Source organism: Berghia stephanieae, chromosome 2, assembly GCF_034508935.2.
Source record: "Berghia stephanieae isolate SIO BIC M18660-M18661 chromosome 2, UCSD_Bste_1.3, whole genome shotgun sequence".
Taxonomy (NCBI): domain Eukaryota; kingdom Metazoa; phylum Mollusca; class Gastropoda; order Nudibranchia; family Aeolidiidae; genus Berghia; species Berghia stephanieae.
The window spans coordinates 73,006,381-73,015,891 of NC_088361.1; the positions used below are offsets into that span (position 1 = coordinate 73,006,381).

At 36.4% G+C, this 9,511-nt stretch overlaps 1 protein-coding gene across 2 annotated transcripts in view; it reads left to right on the forward strand.

The window, feature by feature from the left end:
• LOC144965497 (fibroblast growth factor receptor-like 1) overlaps nt 1-9,511 on the forward strand; it is a 344,965-nt gene that overhangs the window by 334,359 nt on the left and 1,095 nt on the right. The window lies entirely within an intron of this gene.

The following is a 9,511-nucleotide window of genomic DNA, read 5'->3' on the forward strand; positions in this document are numbered from 1 at the left end:
AACATCTTTGACACAATTTTTGAGGAAAAGTGCTTTATCAAGAATCTTACATGACTGAATCTAGCACCCAGCGTAGATGCTGGTTGGGACCGTTTTATCCCTCTGTATCTAAAAGAAAGCACGAATAGAAAAACCAGGTCATAGCAGTCGGCAATGTGTGTTTGATTTGGTCAAAATTTCAAGGGACTGGCAACATTTTTTTATGAATACAGACTAAATAAATAATAAAACTCTTCACAAAACTCTTCAAATACCTGTCTTCCATGCTTGTGATGGAAACAGTCAAAGAGAGAAAAGAACTGTATATGGCATTTGGCAAGCATCTTTTTAATAGGATTCTGTGGTACAATGCAACCACGAAAGAGGAAAAAGGAGACCCCCCCCCCCCACCCCACATTGGTGGTCCATAATTTGCAATGCCTTCTAACAAACTCATTCAGACTTAAACAGACCCCGAGAAATCGATGTTATTTTCAAAGCCAATCATCATTAAATCATTGCAGCAAATCCTGCAGCTAATATTTGCATTAAATCTTTTAAATATCAAAGAAAGTTATTAATCTTAACAGCGTTGCCACAAATAAAGGAATGAACAAGGATGGACATCCCAACATCTAATGAGGAAATCTGACGACAGATCTTGATGGATGACCCTTACTGTTGCCATCTCGCATGTTTCATCTACGACCACACCGCACAGGAGAATGATGTTATGTGGGGTGAGGTTCACGTTATAACATCCTTACCAAAGCCCCACTGACTCCTGTTATCCATGAATTGCCAAATATCGTGAATGCTCCATTACAGATCTCAAAGCCTATGTGATAATTTTATGCCAACTACTGCCAACTATACAAAGGTGAAGACATTGAACACAATATTGATCTGGTTAGGATGAACATTTTCATCCACAACACGGGAGACGTTGACAAAATCCTTCCAAGTGATGTTCTGTATCTGCACTTTGATAGGAGTGTCTTTCAAGCGAGTATTTAGGCCACAATCAATAAGTCATTGATGTCTTACCAAATCCAAATAATGCTAACGGAAGGAAGATAATGATAGACTGATTCATATTTTAACCACGCTGCTTGAAGCCAAAGCAGTCTTCCATATTAATCGGATGTTCCGCTTTCCGATGCAAATGCACGAAGGCAACATTGAACTGCAGCCTGCTTTGTAAATGTCAATATGCAAATTAAACACCTCTCTTATACGAGATTTGATATCTTGGCCATTTCATTCCCCACCTATGCATTATTTATTTTTATATCATTGTTACCAACCAATAATTTCATGGTGTCTGTTAAATCTGGTTCTTAAACAACACAAATTGTTTTTAATATTAAAACTTTCTTTTAAAATATATTTTGTTTAATTTATTTATGATTTATTAAGGATTATTCTGTTTAGAAACTTTCCTGAAGGGGATATTATGCACATACAGTCTCCCCTAGATAGACGGAGTATGTCATTAAAAAGCTCAGATCTAAGTCTAGTACTAGAATGACATATATTTCAACTCGAATAAATGTGATGGTTTTCAAGAATAAAAGAAACAATTGTAGGATAATGGGTAGGTATTAAGGCATTTGACAAATAAATATAATTCAAAGGACTTCTCCAGAAAAACAAAAGGCGAAGATCTCTCACAGAATGTTAGTCTGGGTCATGAACTCCCTGACAAATTAAAAGGAAGGACGGGAAGTAGAAGGACTGATAAGCCGTAAATTGGTTAATCTCTTTAGTAGCTTCCATGTGTTGTCTACTAATATTTTGTTTTGTTAAAGTTTTCCGGGCATTCACAAGAGACTTGCTGCAGTAAAAATCTGAAAAAGTACAATGACTCTTTTGAATTGAGACAAGATATTTATTATTTTTGTATTCCGGTTCATAACATATCAACAATATATTTTGTTATTTGACTGGTATTGATTTCCCAATAGGATACGAGTATTATAATTAATTATAAGATAAGATAAGATATACTTTATTCATCCAAAAAAATGGAAATTCGTTTACAGACGTGGCATGCATGAAAATGAAAACCACAAAGTTGAGAATCTATGGCGACAATGTTTGTATATATATATATATATATATATATATATATATATATATATATATATATATATATATATATATATATATAAATTATAAAAACAAAAACCATGAAATAATAGTGCTCAACTTTAGGATAAAAGGAGCTAATTATAAACATTTGAAAGATAATTAAGCTTGTTTGACTTCTACAACGTTTTTATCGAGCGTTGCTCTCATCAGGAAGTGGGAGTGAAAGTAGATTGTTGTGTTTTCGTATTTTTCTAGATTCGTGTTTATGGAGGTTCTTAATTACATAAAAGGTGTTTGTTTCTATGTCTGCATGAGGATGTTAGTTCGTTTCTTCTGTTGAGTGTTGCTTTGTTCGGTTTAGTGATGATGAAGAATTTTTCTTCCAAGCAGAGGTTGCAAATCTTAGAAGAGGGGGAGTACGACTGTGCTCTGGAAATGATTTTCCATGTGATGCTGTGTTGTATGATTTTTCTTTGAGGTTCCAAATGTGTTCGCTTAGTGTAGTAGAATGTCGTTTGTGTATGTATCTACTTTCACTTCCACTTCCTGATGAGAGCAACGCTCGATAACAACGTTGTAGAAGTCAAACAATCTTAATTAGCTTTCAAATGTTTATATATATATATATATATATATATTATATATATATATATATATATATATATATATATATATATATGTGCAAATGCACAAAAATGTAAAAATATACAACCAAGAACCAATAGCAACATTTTATATATTAATTTGATAAATTGAGATAGGTCATACCTCTGGCCTTTAGTAAGAACTTGTGTGTGTATATTTAAAAGATAGTATTTAATTTAAATCACAGTTGCGCGTAAAAAATTAGAACACCATGTGGCAAAAATGAATTAAGGTAACTTGTTGTCTTTATAGATATAAGGCGGCTCCTCATGGAGAACATTATATATTTGCGAAGGGGATGATTGCCATCCTTCATAACTTTCTCCATTTTACTTAGACAAAATGTCTTGAACAGTCCTTCCACATTGGAAATTGGCTTTATCAATTATCCGATCAATTTTCTTAATGTCGCAAATACTGGCATTTCCACTCCATGCTGTAATACAAAAAGTAATAATAAATTACAAGCTTTAATGGGCGATAATTCCATTGAATATCATCTGATTTAGTTGTGTTCTACAAATTATGTAAAACTTATTCAGTTGGTCATATCTTTTCTTGAAAAATATTGTTTTATCAACACTTTTCTAGATGTATTAGAAATAGACACTTGCTTTGTTGTTTTTTTTTTTTTGTTTTTTTGTTTTTTGTTTGTTTTGTTGTTTTTTTTTTGGGGGGGGGGGGGATTTGGGTTGTTTTTTTTTTTGTTTTTTTTTTGGGGGGGGGGGGGTTGTCCAATGTGAAAAAGGGCGATAACTCATATGAAGTTTGACCTGTTGAGTTAACGAGTTAATCGAGTTAACGAATAGAATCTAAATTTAGTGCGATTAGTATTATTAGTAACAGAATTCAACTTTGATCCGATTTATTGCAATTCGGAAATAATGTTATTCTCTGTATGTGACCCCTGAAATGTTAGATCCAAGTTCCAATCGGAAATGTTATTTTTTTTGTCTGCTTATTTGGCCTATAAACAATGTTAAACTTTTACACGGATCCGAAACACCAATGACCTCGGGGATCCTACTATATTTCGCAGTACATTATCATTACTACGGTTGTTTCAATATAAACGCATATGTACATTATTATTATTATTATTATTATTATTATTATTATTATTATTATTATTATTATTATTATTATTATTATTATTATTATAATTATTATTATTATTATTATTATTATTATTATTAGTGTAATTTTCTTTTAAAAATTATATATATAATTGGTTTAATTGGTTATTTAATTTCATCACTGCTGATTGCTTATTATCAATCAGTGGCCCTACGATTCCAAGCAATGGGTAGGTCGCTTCATCCATTATCAAACATTTTCTAAAATCGTCGGTGGAATGGCGCAGTTTGTATATTTTCTATTTGTAGGTGTAAATATGTCGTTTTTGTTACCAAATTTTCGTCTTTCGCTATGGCTTTAGCTTTTCTTGAACAACACAACAACCTACTGAAAAAATGCAACTCCAGGACACGCCCACTAAATGGCAATTGCCTGACACAAAACGTTATTTATCAAGCCACAGTTACACTCTCAGATACATTAAAACAAGAAACATATATAGGCTTGACATTGTTCATTAAAAACCAGTTACAACCTGTACAAATCTTCCTTTAATAATATACACAAACGACATTCCACTAAATTAAGGGAACACATTTGGAACCTCAAAAACAATCACATACAACATATCATTACATGATAAACAATCTCCAGAGCACTTCCCCTCATCTAAAATTTGCAACCTCTGCTTGGAAGAAAAATTCTACATTATCACAAAACCGAACAACAAAAGAAACGAACGTACATCTTCATGCAGACATAGACACAAACACCTTTTATGTAGTTACGAACCACCATAGCCGCAAAGCCGATCACATACGACGACAACCGGAAATAAAGATTAATCACAGCAATGCACTTTCACTTTCACTTTCACTTCCTGACGAGAGCGAATGCTCGGAACACTAGTGTAATTTGTTAGTAATTTGTATTATTCATTTTGACACTTAAATTCTCTCGTTTTTAAATAAATCCTAAACTTGTATGTAATTTTATATAGACTTATCAAACTGGAAATATTTAAACAACCTGTCATGGAAGTTCAAGGCGTGATTTTCATACTAATTGATACTTATTTCTTTTGCATGGCTTATTTTCCTACACATAATTCCTTTTACTGTATATTTTTATCTAAGATAAATACCATGCATGCAAATGTATTTATTCTATATTTTCAAACGTTAAATCGAGTTAACGAATAGAATCTAAATTTAGTGCGATTCGAGTTAAATACCACAATTTTAAAGTACAAAATATAAGCAATGACATTTTATTTTCAACTCGACTAATATTATACAAACGATCTTGTGGTTATTTGGAGTTTATTGTTTTAAAGTGTTTGTACAAGAAAAGAATACAGTGATACTAAGCTGCTAGATGCCGTTGACTGTAAAAAGTAATGAACAAACATGAATATAAAAGCTTCAAAAAAGAACAAAATACCCAATATGTAAAGTTTCGGGCTCAAAACCCTTCTTCAACAAACGGCAAAAAACAATAAAGACATAATTACATTACTAAATTCCAGATTGACGACAGATAAATTTTGTAGGTCCTCTCTGTTGTAGAAAAATCTTAGAAAATAAATAAAAAAGAGCGTTCGATATGTAACTAAGGAGTTCCAAATTGAGCGGAATTTAAAACAACGCATAAAATAGGTGCGCAAGAAAAGGGAAGTTTTTTTCCCGGCCAGCGTTGAATGGACCAAAAGATTGTCGCACTCCCATGTTATCATTACGTCAGTGTGATTAGCCATGAATGATGCGTTGTCTAAGGACATGTTTCCCTATGTTTTAAAAATACAAATAACTTTATTATCGCTTTAAGCTCTAGAATTTTACTGTATACATAAGTTGGCATTATTTATTGTTTCAAGCTTAAATCTTCGTAGCTCAGTGATACATCGATGTGGCTTGGATATTCTTAGAAGGCAATCCATTTACCGAGTGTACGATGATAACTCGCGGTCCAAATTTTGAAATGGCGAATCTTGAGTTGACAATCGCCGGAAATGTGGACTTATTTTAATAAGTATTCATTTCATATTGTTATGATGATAACAAGATGTAAAGTGATATCAACCATTACCGCTTTTAGCAGAAAAACGACTTGTTTAGACATTGCTATTTGTCCTCAGATTTTTTTCACCAGTTCCAGAAGGGGTGTTTCTTTTTTACGAAACCCGCCGAAACCCGACAAAGTTTTGGAAAGTAGGCAGCAGTGGGGAGTGAACCAGGGACTCAGGGAAATGTGCATCAGTGGAGAATGAACCTGAGATTATGAGAAGAGGAGGTGGTTCTTTATTTTTGGAACCAGCTGAAACCCACGGAATTCCGCTGAAACCCACACTGACCAAAGTTATGGGAAGTGGGTGAAGAGTGCTCACCAGTGGGGAGTGAACCCGGGACTAAGGGAAGAGGATATCAGAAGGAAATAAATCTGAAACTATGAGAGATGGCCATCATAATCATCATTGCCTTTTCCACCCTGGGTCAGGGTATAGGCCACTGTGTCCATCCTTCTCTAACTTGAGCTAACTTTTTTTTTATCTCGTTCCATGTCTTATCAATTCTCTGTATATCAGCTTCTTTAATTCTTCTCCATGTTCCGCGTGACCTTCCCCGTGATCTTCTGCCCTGAGGGTTCCAGTCCAATACTTTCCTTGTTATTGTTTGTCATTCTTTCTAAGGTGTGTCCCATCTACCCCCATCGTCTTCTTCCTATTTCCTCTCCCATTGGTTTCTGCTGTTTTCTTTTCCAAACTTCTTAGTTCTTAATTCTATCCATCCATTTTATTCTGAGTAGCTTACGCATGCACCTGTTTACGAAAATCTGTATCCTCCTTATACATGCCTGCGATGCATTCCAAGTTTCACACCCATACAAAAGGGCAGACTTCACGTTTGAGTTGAAGTCTTAGCTTTAGTCAAGTGAGATATCATCAGTTCTCCAAACTCTGTTCAAAGATGTGAATGCAGCCTGTGCCTTTCCTACCCGTGCTTTCACCTCTACTTTCGTGCCGCCACCCTTGTCAATTATACTCCCGAGATACAGAAAGTATTTATATCATCAAGTTCCTGATCTTTTACTTTGATCTGCTCCCTTTGACGCGTACCAATCCTTAGGACTTTTGACTTTGCATGGTCAATTCTTAAACCAATTGATTCCGATAGACTGTTTATAATTGTGGTTTTTGCTTGCATCTGGTCATTGGTGTGGGACAGAAGATCTGCAAGATCCAGATCATCCAACTGTGTCCAGGGAGTCCACGGTATCTCATTTCTTCGCCCTTTAGAGGTTTCCTTCATTGGTCAATCAATGGCAAGGATGAACAGGAATGGTGAGACCCTAGTCTTAATATCCTTAATGAGGTTTAATAATTTCTCAGGGAGTCCATAATGTGCCAGAATTTTCCACAATGTCGTCTGTCAATACTGTCGAAAGCCTTCTCGTAATTCAGAAACGTGACGATAAGAGGAGAGTTCCATTCTATGGACTGTTCCACTATGACTCGCAGAGAGGCAATCTGGTCGGTGGTAGAACGGTTTTCCCGAAAACCTGCCTGCCGTCCCGCATTCTTAATTCTCTCTAGAATAAAACGGTTGGAAACATTTCATGGGATAGAGAGAAGAGTGATTCCTCGATAATTATTACAATTACTGGGGTCCCCTTTCTTTGAAATTTTGACAAGTTGTCCTTCCTTCAAATCCTTTGGGAATATCCCGTCATTCCAGATTTTCAGCATCGACTTTCAGAGCCTCCAGTGGAATCTGGTCGGGTCCAGCAACTTTCTCCCTTTTCATCTTGTTAATGGCACCCACACTTTCTGCTATCGATAGTGGATTACAGCTAATTGGTAGATCATTCCTTGCAGGGAAAATTTCCGTCGGGTTGTCTGGTGGTTGTCTAATCAGAAGGCAGTTAAAATGTTCCCTCCATCGCTTAGATTGAGCCTCTTTACCCAAAACATTTTTTCCACCTTTGTCTTTGACTAATACCTCTGGTTTCCATATTTTCCAGCAAGTGTCTTGGTAGTTTGATAAAGAATCCTCATGTGTCCTCCTGTCGCTGCTGCTTCTGCTATCTCTACAAGTCTGTTCATGGAGGCTTCCTTGTCTTTCTTCACGGCTCTTTTGACTTCCTTAGCTGTGGCTCTATACTGCTCTTGTGCATCAAGTCTTGAAGACCTTGTTCGATTAGCATTCACTTGTTCCTTCTTTGTTCTCCTCTTTTCAAAGGGGTTCAAGGCTATTGGACTGATCCATTCTTTGTGTTCGGATTTCTTTACACCCAATATCTCGTGACAAGATGTTATGTAGACTTCCTTGATCTTTGCCCAATGTGACTCGCTCTACATCTATGTCCTCTTCGAGATCAACTTGAGGTTGGAAACTATTACTCAATTGCAGTTTGAACTCCTCATTCTTTTCTCCATCTAGTGCATTCACCAGGAATTTTCTTCTTATGTGTGATCTGGTCCCATGTTTTCTGAGTCGGAGCTTAAGCTTTGACGCTCTCTGTACTGTCACATCCTCTAATAAACGTCTGAATCTTCGGGAGATACAAAAATGATCGATCTGATTCTCTGAGACCTAAGTTGGGTACCCGAGGAGAATGAACCTGAGACGATAGGAGGGTGGGCAGCATTGGGGAGTGAAACGGGGACTCAGGGAAGTGTACACCAGTGGGGAGTGGGCCTGGGACTATGGGAAGAGGAATCAGAGGGAAGTGAATCTGGGACTAAAGGAGATTGATACCAGTGGGAATTAAAGCCTCATTCTCCTCTGGTGCCCAAATACCAAACTCCGGCATCGATTCCCACTGGTATTCATCTTGCATAGTCCCAGGTTAATTTCCCACTGGTATCCTCTTCCCATAGTCCCAGGTTCACTTTCCACTTATGCCCACTCCCCTGAGTCCATGGTTCACTCCCCACTGCTGCCCACTTCCCATAACTTTGATTGGTCGGTTTCGGCGGGTTTCGGCTGATTTCAGCGGTTTCGGTGGGTTTCGTAAAAAAGAACCACCCTCCTCCTCCCATAATCCCAGGTTCACTCCCCTCCGATGTACATTTCCCCGAGTCCCTGGTTCATTGCTGCCCACTTCCCATAACTTTGTTCGGTTTCGGCGGGTTTCGGTGGATTTTAGCGGGTTTCGTAAAAAGAAACAGCCTCGGATCTTTCTTTTTTACGAAACCGCGAAACTCATGGTTCCAGGTTCACTCCCCACTAGTCTACAATTCCCTGAGTCCCAGGTTCACTCCCCACTGCTGTCTACTTCCCATAACATTGTCGGGTTTCGTATAAAAGAAACATCGGTTCCAGATGTTCTCTAAGAACATTGTTAAAGAGCGGTTGTTTGGGATTACTCTTACAAACTAAATCATGCATGTTGACATTGATGCTCATTTCTTGATCGTGTACTTTTTATTTTTCCTCACCCTTCTTTTGAAGAAAATCTTTTCATCTGGTCTGCTCTAAGATTATTTTCCTCTACTTTTCTTTGTTATTCTTCTTTTCGTTATTATTTTATGCTAGTTGGATTCATATTGGTTTTATATCTTCTTTTTCTTATATGTAGTTTAAAGATTGACCAATTCATTTATAAGGGATGACTTACAATGTTTTTAAAAATCATTAGTATCCACATCTGTAATCAATATACAGTTAATCATTGGATTTCATTTCATTGAGTTGTTTTACTTGTTTCTCTTTGT